Source organism: Vombatus ursinus, unplaced genomic scaffold, assembly GCF_900497805.2.
Source record: "Vombatus ursinus unplaced genomic scaffold, bare-nosed wombat genome assembly UNPS02014932.1, whole genome shotgun sequence".
Taxonomy (NCBI): domain Eukaryota; kingdom Metazoa; phylum Chordata; class Mammalia; order Diprotodontia; family Vombatidae; genus Vombatus; species Vombatus ursinus.
In genome coordinates this window covers 2,823,493-2,837,733 of record NW_020954710.1, presented here as the reverse complement: position 1 = coordinate 2,837,733, position 14,241 = coordinate 2,823,493, and the positions used below count along the sequence as shown (strand labels likewise).

General features: G+C 48.9%; 1 protein-coding gene across 1 annotated transcript in view; it reads left to right on the top strand.

Moving 5' to 3' along the window:
* Positions 1 to 14,241, top strand: part of LOC114029436 (PR domain zinc finger protein 16-like) — a 217,676-nt gene that overhangs the window by 994 nt on the left and 202,441 nt on the right. The window lies entirely within an intron of this gene.

Genomic DNA, 14,241 nt, shown 5'->3' with positions numbered 1-14,241 from the left:
CTCTCTCTCTCTCTCTCTCTCTCTCTCTCTCTCTCTCTCTCTCTCTCCCTCTCTCTCTGTCTCTCTCTCTCCCTCTCTCTCTCCCTCAGTGGTTCTCAGTCCTGGTCAAATCCTATACCGGGCTTTTGAAATAGTGGGCGCTAGAGCACCGCCTTTGGCATCCAACAGACTGAAGAGGGGAGAGTTAAGGCTGGGGGGGTGGGGGAGAGACCGAGAAGGGAAGGAGATGGGGAGAAACAGCTCTTCAGCAGTTCAAGGGACAATTATTGAGGAAAGTTGCGGGGTGGTGCAGAGAACAGGCTAGGAAAAAAATGGAGACTTTTGCTTTGGGATGGAATTTTTTGTTGTTATGTTTATTCCCAAATATAAAGAGAGTGAGGCTTGCAGAGTGAAAATTTGGCAGTTTGGGTGAAAAGGGGACGGAAATTATTTAGGGGGTGGTGAGATTTCGATTTAGTCCTATGTATTCCTTGCTCTCTCTAGATCTCTCTCACTCTCGCTTGCTCTGTGTGTGTGTGTATGTGTGTCTGTGTCTGTCTCTGTGTGTGTGTTTGTGTGTGTGTTTCCATTCTTTCTCTTCTCTCTGTCCTCGCTCTCTCCAGCTTTTGCCCTCACCCCTGCCTGCCCGGAGCCAGCCGTGCTGTGAGTCCGGGAGCCTGACTAGTTCTGCTGTTGAAACTTGGGATAGACGCTGAGAGTTGCGCTGTCAAAAGCGCCCTTACTTTCTGTTTCGTTCTGCCTTGGGGAAATGTCCCAAGATTTCAACCGGGAACCCTGCCCGCGGGTCCCTCAGTGCCCCTCCCGCCCCTCCCAGCTTAGCCCAAGTTTCCGCCGACAAGTTTTTGGCGTTTCTGTGGAGAAACCTATCTGTCTCCCTTCTCCGCCATCTCTTTACAGCCACTCTGCTCCCTAGCCCGGAAGTTTGGGAGGCAGTTTAAACAAAGCTGGGCTCGGTATTCCTGTGTTATCAGTACGTAGGCAAGTCCCCCCAGGGTTGGAAGGCCGAAGATTGGGGAAGTAGGGCAGGTGCGAGGGGGAGAAGGGCCGGGGCCAGGTGAGTCCGGCTCCTGCAGTCTGGGCTGCGCGCCCGGTTGGGGCGAAGGAGGCCCGGAGTTCTCGCTTCGGCGCTGACGCTTTCCCCAGCTGCTCTGGCTGGATGCGGTGTCCATGGCCTCGGCTCCTTTTCCAGTTAGTCTGCCCTCCTGGAAGCGAGGCAGGTCCTTCCTGCTTTCATCTTCTCTCTTGCACTGGCCCTAAGGTCTTGGCCCTGGAGGCTGCCTTCTCCCGCGCAGCATGGCCTTGGAGGCTGCGCATCTCCCCCGACCGAACTCCGACCCCGTGTCTGGTGGGAACGTCCTTCGGTTTTCCTTGCTCGTCTCTTGATTCCTCCAGGAGTCGGAGAGCAGTAGGCTAAGCTCTCTGGGGCAGGGCGTCCGAGGACCCTTGGACACGGGTTGGGAGTTCATTTGGGCTCTCTTCTTCCTGCGCTTTCTTTCTGCCTCTTTCCTCTGACAAGCCCCACTCCCTGCCCTAGGGGAGCACTGGGTCCCTGGATCCTCCATTTATAGGAAGCGGGTTTGGAAGTGGTCGCTGCTTTTGTAGGCACAGGGGCCGACCTGGAAGCCCAGGCGCGCTGGCCCCCGAAAGCCCCTAGCCCAGCTCCCGGAGTGAGCGGCCCCGGCTGGCACGTAGCTGCAGAAGGCAGTAACTGCAGCTGTGGGAAAGACTTTGGGTTTAAAGACAGTCTAATGAATGTTCCTTCTCCCTCAGACCCTATCTCTCAGTAGGGTCCTGGGGCTGAAGAATGACCCTGGTCAGCCTGCGGCTTGGCTGCAACTGCGGCTGCTGTTGCTGCCGCCTCCATTCCCGGCCTGGTGCTTAGCGCTGCAAGTGTCCGAGTATAACAAGCCGCAAAGAGACGGCCTACCTAGACCCGGCCACCCCGCGCGAGGCCGGATTTATGGCGCCTTCCCGAGCTCCCTGGAGCTGCTGGGACCCTGGGGCCCTTTTCTGTGTTTTGTGACCAGCACCAGAGAAGGTGGGCTGAGGGTTTCTGACTTTGATAGAAACAAGGCGTGTGTTCTCGTGCGTTTGTGTTTGTGTGTGTGCGCGCGCGCTTGCGTGTGTATAATCTGCTTCTAGGGGGACATTCTCAAGATTTCTCCACCATAGGAAAACCCAGATACTCCCGCAACCCACATCTGTATAAGAGTGACTGAAAAGATGGACAAGTCAGAGAGAAGCCTACGGGGTTCTTTGGAAATATGCTCAAGGGTCAGGCAACGTCCGCCCGAGAAAGGGGGTCGGGTGTCCAGGCAGGCGGCAGAGGTCTGAGTTTGAGCATACCCTCCAAGCTGGACGCAGCTAGCCACTGAACCAGAGAAGGGCGTTCTTCTTCGCTGGTAACTTTAGCCTGAGTCTCTGTCTGCTCTCCAGGGCCCGGGACAGGAGTTTCTCGTGTCTCTCTCTGTCTCTCTCTGTCTCTCTCTCTCTCTGCCTGCCCCCCCCCTTTCCTCCCTCCAACACACACGCACACGCACACGCACACGCACACGCACACGCACAAGCAAACACAAAGTAGAAAGTGCTGTCTCTCTTTGGTGGGACTAAGGTCTGATTAAGATCAGGTGTTTCATACAAGGCAAAAGCCCTCCGGTTTATGGGGTCTCTGCTGAGGATTTCGAGGATAGCTATTGCGAACAGTAGCTCCGAGCGAAGGTTCGCCTCTCCCAAGAGTATTTCTGTGAACAAGCAGGCTCCGGCCGCGTGTGCGGCTCTGTAGCTGGGGATACATTACCCAGACGCAGGAACACACATACATCCCCGTATCCCGGTGCACACTAGCACAAGCAGTGTGCCGACTCCTGGAGTCTCGGAGCAGTGCCCCTACTTCTACTCCTACCCGGACACTGGCACAGCGATTGGAGGCTCCACCTGAGTTGTGCTTGGGGCACGGAGAGAAGCAAGGTGGCAGAGGCTAAGGCAGGAATGTGGAGAGACTGGTGGCTGTGTTCGGTTCATACCCTACCATAGAAATCCAATTCATTGGACACTATTTTGAGCAGATGTGGAGGTCCCCAGGGACCTGGCTCTATTGTCTGATTTGGAGATGGTTGAGCTAGGTAACTGCAAAAAGGAAAGAGAGCAGCTTGCCCTCCCCATGGTCCTATTGCTTCTTCTCTCCGCCCCCCCCCCCCCGGGTCTGTACCTCCACCTCTTGAGCCTCGACCTGGATCCACGTTGGTGAAATTGACTGGGCAGGAGTTGGAAAGAGAAGGAACGGGGAAGCAGGGAAATGGATCACGAGTGGATGGCGACTGCCATCGTGGCAAAATCCACAGCTTTGGCAGCTGCCAGTGCAGATAGAGGAGAGTTTCTGGGAGTGTGTGCTGGGCCTGGGCCTACCTTACCCGAGTCTCCTTGACCCAGCTGACCTTTAGGACGTCTTTGGCGTCCTCAGATCTCAGTTTCCCTTAAGGGTTTTCCAAAACGCCACCTCAGCCCCGATTCCTTTCTCCAGGAGAGATAATTGGGAAAGTTTTCTTTTATTATGATTATTTTTATTATTATTTTAAGTTAGAGGCTCCTATTTGCAGCAACCGAAAGGTTCTGGACAACCTCAAGAGACGGTAGCATCTGAGTGCTGAGGCCGGGAGACCCACAGGAGGAGAGGGTGGGAGAAAACACAGGGGGATGGGCTCCATCAGCTGGAATTTCGTTTCTGTTTCCGGGAGGGGGATCCCATCTCCTGCAGCGCTTACTTCTCGGGAGCCTCCGTGGCTTCCAGTGCTTCCTTTTTCCCAAACGAAGAGCTCTTGGCCCCGGAGGGTGAAAACCCTACTGAGTTCCCCCCACTTGACGCCTTCTCATCTCCCTGAAATCATTTAGTCCAAGCTGAAAGCTTATTTCTTCAAACTTCCAAAGCGGACCCATTTCACCCAACTCAGAGCTGGGACTTAGCTTCATCTTCCTTGTGACCTCCTGGGTGGGGATGAGGATACAGGTTGCTCACTTCTTGGGGCTGTTTCATAACTGACCTGTCCAGATCAGTCCCCAGCTCCTACTCACAACTATAATAACTCTGCCTAGTGGATCGTCTATTTTGGGGTGGCTAGCGGAGGAGGAAAAGGAGGAAAGCCCCATTTTTGGAGTCTTCTATCCGAATCTCACTGATATTGTTTAGTTGGGGCTTCTAGTTCCGTATTCCTTGTAAGGAAAGCGGGGGTCCCGGGACTCTAGCCCGAGTCCACATTCCCACCGGGCTTTCTCCCCGTCCCCAAGAGGTCTTTTCCAGACATTGCAGGCCTGGATGGGCTCTGGGGGAAAGGGTGTCCGGAGGCTTCAATGTCTCCCCGCCCTCCTTCTCTAGGTCTTTGGGACTGGCTCACTCCCTGGGGTTCTTCCTAAACATTCTCCGCAGCCCTGCTTGTCTCAAAGGACTTCCTCCAAAGCTATTAGAGCCTGGGGGCCAGGGAACAGGCAGAGACGAGAGTGAGCTGTAGACAGTTTGTGTGCTTGTGTACGCGAGGGACACCGGTAACGTTTAGAAGACTTAGTTGCAGACCCATTGGGTCCCAGGAACCAGGGATGCAAAGATGTGCCTTCTCCAGGAAAGCTCTCCGACTACCTCTCTCTTAGCCAGGAACCCAGGGTTGGATTGAGTTGGGCATTTTGTTCACCCAGGAATGCTGGGATCACACTGGTTCCCCCAACTCAGTGGAACTGCCGGGTCGCCTATGGCAGCGGGCCCACACGCTGCCCCCTGTTCTCCCGACTCTTTTTTCTCTTCCCTTCCACCGAGCCTCTGAAAGAGCTGCCCCTTGGCGGCGCCCCCAACTCTGCCCCGTTCCCTCCAGAAGACACTCGGGTCAGGGGGAGCTGTTGCCTGGCTCTGGTGGGCTGTGTCCCTCGGAGCCGGGTTAGCCCCGCTTGGGGCGAAAGGACTCACACTCAGCTGGACAGGCTGGGGGGAACGAGCCCCGGGACCAGGGGCTAGTGCAGGGGAAAGTAAGGAGGGACCGAGCAAGGCCTCGGCCAGGGTGCGATCCAACGCTTTAAATGACTTCTCCACGGTCTCTGCACAGCTCCTAGCATGAGACCGCAGCCACAGGACCTGCTTTTAACAATCGCGACCAGCTTTTGCAATCTTTTTAGTTAAGGAAGACTCATCCAGGCTTTGCAGTAGAGTGAATGAGGCTAGGGGAGCCCCCTTTTAGGATAGCAGGGGGCTTCGAGGGTCAGTATTTCCCCTTCTATTAACCTCCTCTCCAAGTGGTATAGGAGAGCCCCAATGAGACGCTAACCCAGATGCTGCTAGAGAAGCATATGGGAGTAACCCCTCCGAGTCAGGATGTAGGAAAGTTAGAGCTTATGTAGGGGCAACCACTGGGGGGTCCTTAGGATCCAGTCTTCACCTCCTGGAACCCCAAATTCATGCCAAGCGCTTGCTTCTGAATAAGGTTAGTGGAGATCTCCCTTCTCTCTGAGCCTTAGTAGTAGAAAGATCTTAGTGGGGAGGGGAAAAGGAAACGATTCCGAGGTTCTCTCCAGTTTGACGCATTCAGGGAGAATTGGGCAGGTGTCTGACCCTCGAAAGATTTTGAGCTTGTCTTTCAATCCCCTTAGTTCCAATTCCTCCCCTGGAGGGCACGGGACCTGGCCCTCCACCCAAGCCCAGCTCGGACCGTTCCCCTAGGGATAACCCTTACAGTCTCCTGCCAGGAAACCCCATTCCTGATCACCCCAGGGAGGAATGGGGTTACATTTGAACCCAAGAGCTCTAGCGAAAGACCTGTGTATCAATGGTGCTGAGGGGTGTGGTAGCCAAATATTTCTTCTCGTGAGTGTTTCTCTTCTGGTGTGGTAGGTAGAGGGATTGGTGGCCAAGTGAATTTCTTTCTGTCCCTTTCAAAGAAAAGCCCCCGATTCCCTATTACAAAGACATAGTGGCGTTTCCGCATTTTAGATATTAGTTTTTCTCGAATTAGGCTCAGTGGCTGTTGTTCTCTGTAAACTACAGCCTTCCGAAGGCCGGGGAGGGGGCGGGGGGACCGAGAGGAGAGACTAGTTTGGGAGAGGGGCGTTCTACCAGTAGAGGCTGGGGCCGGAATTAGCTTTGTGAATCGAGACTAAACCTCTTTCTTTCCTCCCCCCGCCTCATCACCAGCACTGGCTTTTCCCTACCCCACCTCTAATCAGCCCCCTCGAGGGAGACCTGGCCAATATCATTCCCTTTCTATTCGGTGCCTGGCCGCTATTAACCCCCTGTTTTATTCAATTAGGCAATTAAGGATCCTTGGGGGGCTCTGATCTGGTAATTAAGGTGATGTATAATTAGAGTTTCAACAAAAATTATCCAGGATTAAAAATCTTTTGAACAATTTAGGTGTGTTTTTTTAAATTTATTTCAAATAGCTCTAAATACAATTTATTAGGTTTTGACTCAATCTTGCCCAAGAAGTCAGGGGCAGCATCCCGATGACAGACAGAGAAAAACAGAAACAACTAGAGTTTCCTTTATCCTTTTTTTTTCTTTTTCTTTTTGTTTTTCTTTTCCCAATCTAAGAAAGGAACTTTCGAAAGTTAAGGAAATCTCGATTATCAGGAGACCCCGTGTTCCCCAGCATTTATTCTCTGTACTGCGGGTGGGCAACCCAGGCTTCACCTGCCCAGGAAAGGAGACCCAGAATGAAAAATATTCAGGGTGCGATGGGAAAGGAAAGAGGGGGGAAAGGGTGTGGACCAGGACCGAGCTTTAGGATTTCGCCAAAACGGACATTAAAACTGAAAGCCGGTAGGGGCCAGTGGGTGCATTCTGGCCCGTCTTGCTGGGCCCTGAGGCTCAGATGATGCTCGAGGGTGGTGGGGGTTAACACGCATACATTGATTCACAGACGCGCCCGCACACACAGAGGAGAGGGCACAAGCGCACACCATCTACACTTCTTCCACACGTCTAAGTCCTTCGGGAATACACTCAGAGTGAGCCAGGAGGGAGAAACTTTTTAACATAACTGAAGAATCAGCACTCAGACTCAGTTCAGACTTAACGAGAGGAAGAAAAGAAATAGGCAGTCCCAGCCCCCCCCATCCTCCCTGACTTCATCACACACACACACACACACACACACCCCTAGTTAGGGGTTCTGGCCTCCTCCTGCCTCCAGTTAGTCCCCAGGATTAGGGAAAAGATGTCAATCCCCAGGGTCCCCTTCCTCCAGTCCAGTTCCTCAGACCGGACGGGGCGAACTTGAGCTAGGCTCCTGCTTTGCTTCTACCAAAGCAGCTCAGCCTACAGCCCCGAGTCGGCCGGGCGCCAGGCGGAGGCTTGCTTACTCTTGGTCGCGGCAGAGATTGGCTCAGAGCGTCGTGGTCAGAACACGCAGCCCAGGAAGCAGGGCTCGGGGTCGCGAAGCCCGAGCTCAGGCAGCTCAGGCTAAGTCAGTGGCCGCCACCCGCAGACTCCCCATTAGCCGGGCTTCGAGCTCCCAGGGCTGCAGGAATGCGGCTCGCACAACCCACACCTGCTCCTCCAGAGCCGCAGGTCTCCAGCTCGCTTGATTCTTTGCTCGCTTCCTGGCACCCTGGGCCCAAGCGGACTCTAAATCTTTCCTTAGGAAAGAGGCTAGAGAGGACGCTGGGTACAGGGGGAAGTCTGATTGCTCCGGCTCCAGCAAATAAATCTCCGCGGTTTTACGCTTCACACTGACTCGGCCCTTACAGCATCAGTTCTCCTGGGACTGGCGACTTCCCCCTGCCAGGCCTGAAGGGTAGGGAAGGGATGGGCGCCACCGGGCCTGGGCTCAGAACTCAGTCTACAGGATTGGGGGGGGTGTAGTGGGAAGGGCGGCTAGGCAGGCAGCTGGGACAGAGGGATCAGGTGAGGGGCTAACCCCGAAGGCAACAATAGTTTGCCTGTCCCCCGTGCCAAATACCAATCTCAAAGTGGATCTCGAAGTCTGTGCAGGTCAGAGTAGAAGGGGCCCTAGAGGTGAATGTGACTGACCGAGTACGAGGTTCAGTCTGCCGTCTTCTGTCGGTCAGAACTCCCAGAAGTTCATTACCACCCGGAGAACTTTCTCCCTCTGCCCTCTCGCAGACATGATCTCACTCTTCCCCACAATATCCTCGGAAAGCGTTGAGGGCAGCCATCGCTCAGTTTTCAAGGTGAGAAGACTCAGAAACAGAGGGGTTAAGCAAGTTGTCCAAGGCCACACAGCGAGTCCATGGGAAAACCGGGTGTGTCGAATAAGGAAAGATCTCCGAAGGGCTTTTACCCACAAACACATCAAGACCTTCCTTTAAGGCCCTTGGGGCAGCCTTCAGACATCATTTCTGGTGTTTCACACTTCCAAGTTCAAACACATTTACCAACTCAAATTCCCTTCGTATATTAGGTCTTCCTTAACTGCCCCCCAACACCTTTTTAAAGGGGTTGAAAAAAATCTCTGACTGAAACATAATTGCAAAACTTGAGTTAACTTTATTTTGCAAATTGAAATACTAAACCCAACCTCTGGCATAGTCTTGAGTGTTTGAGATGCCCCTGGCCTTTCTCTCTCTCTTCACTTTCAGAACAAAGAAGAACAGACTGGAAACCCCTTCCCTCATCCTACATAGATTTCCCTCCCTTTCCTTCTTTAATCCCCAAAGTGCCACCTAGAGTAAAAAAAAAAAAAAAAAAAAGGGCTTGTTCCTGCTAAGTAGGAAAAGTGAAAGTGACCTTTAACCAGGGTTAGGTCTCCGGGTTTGGAATTTCTGCTCCCCTTGCCTAATGATTGGCATGGTGTATTGGGGGGGGGGGATCAAAAATGTTGGAGACTTTTGTACTCCATTTACCCCGATCATTTTTTTTTTAACGGCCTGGCATTCTCTCCATCCCTTTAGCTCTGAACCTTGAATTCAGGAAAACTTAGGGTTGGGAGTCCACTGCTAATATTTCGGCTTTGGGTCACACAGACAGAAGGTGCTATGGCTGGCACCCTGGAAATCAACTATTAGCTACTCATGGCTGGTTTTCCATCCCTGCCACAGTTAGAACCACTTCCAGAGGCCATCTTAAGGTCATTTCTGGACCCCTGTGTGTGAATGGTCATCACCTCTCTACACTGCCTTTTCTACTTTCTCGATCATTGCTGTCTTTTAAACAGGACGTTGACAGGGTCTCTCTCCCACTCCAAGGAACTTTGAAAGCAAAAGTCCCTCAAGCATTAGAATCACATATCATTCCAGAGGGTGCTTTCTCTCTCTCCCCTCTGCCTTTCTCTGTCGATTCTCTCACCAAGATTACAAGAGACAATACCCAGCATTGGAGTTTATGTGTCAATTTCATCATCCTCCTCAGATAAGACTGTCAGTTCCATATTTGTACAATAGTTAACATTCTGTGGGGGGAAGGGGAGGGAAAGTCCGAGTCTGGTGAATGCTCTGCTTACTTTATATCCACTATAACTATTTCTGTCCATGAAAATTGGCTTAATTATATCAATGGAATGTTTCTTTTTCAATTCTGTATGCAATTAGTACATCTTGCCGGCTGCAATTTATTTTAATAAAAAAATAAACCAGTGGTGTGTCGAGTTCCTCGTCCCCTGGGGACAAATGCGATTGGTGTGTTTAATTTCATTAGCTACAATGCGGCCTACTGGAAAAATGTATAAAATCAGCTTTCTACAGCTTAAACACTGGCATTTGGGACAAATCATTATTGCATTAGCTGTCACACTGGTAATTCTAGAATCTAAGGGGAAAAAAATATATTATGGCTGTTTTTATAACCCTTTCGCAAACGCCCTGCTCGAATAATTCATAATCATTTTGAAACATGGTTTGGTCCGGGAGAATATTTTATCTCCTCTAAATAAGGTTATACATTATCACATGGCCATTCTGCATCTTGATTCATAAGCTGTTTCCAATTCTGAAAACAACTGCTTTCCAAAGTTGAGACAGAGAAAGTCTGTCTTCAGACAAATGTGATTAGTAGAGGGCCATGCTTTCTACTGACAGAGAACTCAGTCCTCTCCAAGGTGGGAAGGGCCAGTAAGGTAAAAAGTAGAGGTATCTTTGGGAGAAACTGAGCCTCTGAGAGTTTGATATTGAAGGTGGACTTTTCAAGGTACCATTATAGAAACCATTCTGCTAATAAATGTACAATTGTTACATGATTGAGAGGGGGTGGGTAAGATCATGGGAGGAAAAACATTTCCAAAGGAAACATCAGGGAAAGAAGCACCAAACTCTGAGTGAACAGAAATAATTAACATGCATGCACACACACACACACTCATATTTTATCTCCATTCAACTCTGATTTTTATTATGGCGGTTAACTTGAGCTGATAATTTTGAGTTCCTAAGTGTTATTATTATTTTTGTTGTGTAGTTTTTCATTGGAAATAATGGAACACTGCATTTCATTGAAATGTGAGGAAGAGCAAAGGAAAATAAGCCTTAGAAAATCCTATCATTCTTAGAGAGGCATTTTCTCTTAGGAGCAAAATATTTCTTTATGCCTTCCCAATAAAGACCAGAACATCTAAATTGAGTTCTGAGTTATTGTCAAAAAAAAGTAATTACTGGATCTGGATTGATGATTTGAGATTCTGTGCAGTGAGGAAGATATGTTTATCCTGGATTTGTGATTATTTACTTTTAAATATTCTTCAAATCACATGCTGCCACTCGGGTCCCCAGCACACCCCTGACTGACACCTTCTATTGATCAAATGAATTCGCTATCTGAAAGGGTCCCTCAGACTCTTTGGTCTGAGAGTTAGGCCCAATGGTGGTTGCTAGGTGCCTAAGGCCACGGAAATGGCCTGGGGGTGGGGAGGAATCTGTGTGGAAAGGGAGACATCTCTCTTCAGTTCTTCTAGCACCCTCAGCTACAGGACCCTGAATGACAATCTCTTTCATCTCCTTTTTCTCGTCAGGATCATAGTTCCATTACTTTGGAAGAAGTGGCTCTGAACGTAGGTCCTCTGCTCTTTCCCGAGGTCTAGTGAGAGGAAGGTGGTCATAGAGACATCATGAGAATATTTTGATCATTGTCTTCGTGAATCCCAAAATGACTAGATGGGAAATGGATAATTGAGGCAGAGGCAATTACCTGGTTAATTTAAGGGAAACAATTTTACTCCCCTCACCCTAACATACTTTCTGGGCATTTTAGGCCCAAATTAACATGTTCTCATGCTCCCAGGAACCCTTCCTACCCTCACCCTCAACCTTCTCCCCTACCTATATTACTACAGTTGTTGTTCAGACTTAGCAGGATAAGGCAATTTTTTTTTAATGTCTGATGAAAATATATTATGCATTTAAGATGCAATGTGTGGTTGATGATGACTAGTAGCAGGGGGCAGGAGGCAGTGGGCAGTATGAAGGCCGGTGAGTGAGGATCCCACTTCTTTTTCTGACGTTAACTTAGCTGTGTGACATTGGACAAGTCAGTTTTCTTTTCTGGGCCTTGCCTTCTTTCTCAGTGAAAGGTTTGGATTAGATTGGACTCGAAGGTCTCTCCCAATTCTAAAAACTAAACAAAAAATCTATGATACGGTGGGATTAGAAAAGGAAGACAGAACATGAAAGTGGATAAAGGCATCTCTCGAAGGCTCTCCCAAACCAGGCTCATTTTGCTTGTATTCCTGAAAGACAAGCCAGGCCAGGCAGGTTAGTTGGAAGGCAGTGGATCACACCAGGGAGGAAGATTTGCTTTTCATATGTTCAACCTCTTTCACTTCAGCCAGGGGAAAGGGGCAGAGTGGGGAGGGATGCTGGCCATCAAATTGTTGCTCTTTTATGAAGTCTGTTCTCACCAGCTTCCAGGGTCCATGGAATAGGTGGCATGTTGAGGGCATCAGCTATCTGGACCTGTTTGTTTGCCCATGGCATGAGGAATGAAGCAGCTTTTGTCATATTTCCCACTTCAGAAAGAATAACGATGTTAGAAAGGCCATAGAGTTGTCAAGTCCCTGCCTGCAAATCCAACTATCTGTGGCAGAAAAAAATAGGGTGCAATAGAGATCTGGGTAGGGAGGGGAAGTTGAGTTGGGAAGGTCTCCAGAAGTGGCACTTTTTATAGTCTGGGCTCACCCTGTCTATTGGAGGGAACCATCAAAGACCAATCCTAGTCAAAGCAAGAATGTTTTGTTTTGGTTTTTTTACCTATTTAGTTCCAAGTCTTTTTGTTTTTGAAACCACCCTCCCAAATGCATAGGCATCTCTAGCAAGATCCTGAGTCTTTAGCCCCCTCCCTGTTTCCTCAGTTCTGGGGCTGCTGAGTGATCAATGGAAGGCTGGAGTGCCTAATGTTCTACCTGTGGGTAACAAGTCTAGATTTTTTTTTTCATCTGGAGGAGAGAACTCATAGGGATCAAAGAATGAGAGTGATACTATGTATAATAACATCATTTGCTAACATTATAAAGGCCTTTAAGGTATGCAAAGTGCTTTGCGTATATTATTTTATTTGATTATTGAAGCAACTCGGTGAAATAGGTGCTATTATTACCCCTACTTTACAGATAAAGAAACTGAGGTTAAGTGACTGAGATAGAGTATGAACTCAGACTTTCTTGACTCCAAATTCCTCTATCAGAGGTGGTTAGTTAGCACAGTGTCAAACTCTGGGTCTAGAATCAGGAGAATCTGTGTTCAAATTTGGCCTCAAAGACTTAAGAGCTTTGTGACCCTGGACGAGTCGCTTAACCTTTGTCTGTCTCATTTTCCTCAACTGAAAAATGAGACTAATAATAGCACCTCCCTCCCAGGGTAATTGTGAGGATCAAGTACAGTAGTATTTGTTTATGAAGTATCTGGCACATAGTAGGTGCTTAATAAATGCCTGTAATAAATCCTTATTTGATCTCAGTTCTAGAACTGGAATGGACCTTGGAGAACCTAGTACTATAGAAGCCTAGGTTTAGAACAGGAAGAGCCTGGTTTTTTTTCCTTTCTTTTTTTTTTTTTTTTTTGGCTAGGCAATGGGGTTAAGTGGCTTACCCAGAGTCACACAGCTAGTAAGTGTTATGTGTCTGAGGTGGGATTTGAACTCAGGTCTTCCTGAATTCAGGACCAGTGCTCTATCCACTGTGCCACCTGGAAGAGACTTTTAAAGTCATTGAAATCCAACTTTTTCATTTCAAAGAGAAGTTGACAGAAATCCAGAGAGGCTGTTACTGGCCCAAGGCCACACAGGTGGGAAGGGACAGTTGAACTTAGGTCCTTCCTGTTTCCAAGTTGTACATGCACATGTGTTCTTGCATGTGTTTGCCTGGGTATGCATGTAAACCTGTTCTGAGTGCATTTGTATGTCTGTTTTCTCTTTTTGCCACTCTAGCCTCAGGCCAGGACTGAGCAGGGTCTGAAAGGCAAGTACACTTTTAAAATGAAGGTGAAACAGCAGGATGGTCTAGGGGTTGGGAGCTGGAAACTGGTGAGGAAACCCCCACTCTAGTCTCTCTGATGGCTAATCCTACCTTTCAGTCACTGCTGTTGAAAGGGAGAAGCAAACAGTCCTAGAAATCTTTGGGTCATTTTTGGAGCTTTCTTACCTTCCCCTCACCCCGATATCTCCTTGAATCAATCTTTTTTGGGTGGGTTGGGTTGGATTTCATTCTTTAACATTTACCTTCATTTACAACTTTCTGGAGCTCAAGGAGCCTTTGTGATCAGGCCTTCAGGGCTCTCCCATGCGAACCAAGTTCAGTAAATCACACAAATTGCGGTAGTTAAGGTTCCTACCATGTCATAAAACAGCTTTAGCAAAAAAGAAAAAGAAAAAGAAAAGAAAATCCAGTCCTGTTCTCAAAAAGTACCAGTTTTGTTTTGTACTATGTAGCCAGAACATGACATAAAGGACACTGTCGTTTGCTCATTATGTCATTTCATTAGAAAACTAGAAAATCGGAATGCAATGATCTATTTTAAATCCCATTATGACATAAATGCAGGGGCATAAAGGCAGTGGCTGGGGATCTGTGTTTAAAGAGCAGTTAATGGCTTATGCAGACTTCAGACCACTTCAGCTGAGATAACTGTTTGCGTAGTACTCAATATTAGCTATTTTCTCTTTGCCTCTTTTGACTTCCCATCTCCTTTCCTTCCCTTTCCCTCCCTCTGCTCTCTTCTTTCTCATTCCTTTCACCTTTCTCATCTCCTCTTCTCTCTTTTCCTTTCTCTTCTATTCCTCCCTTTTTCTTCCATCTGTTTTCTCTCTCCTCTCTTTTGACTCTTTCT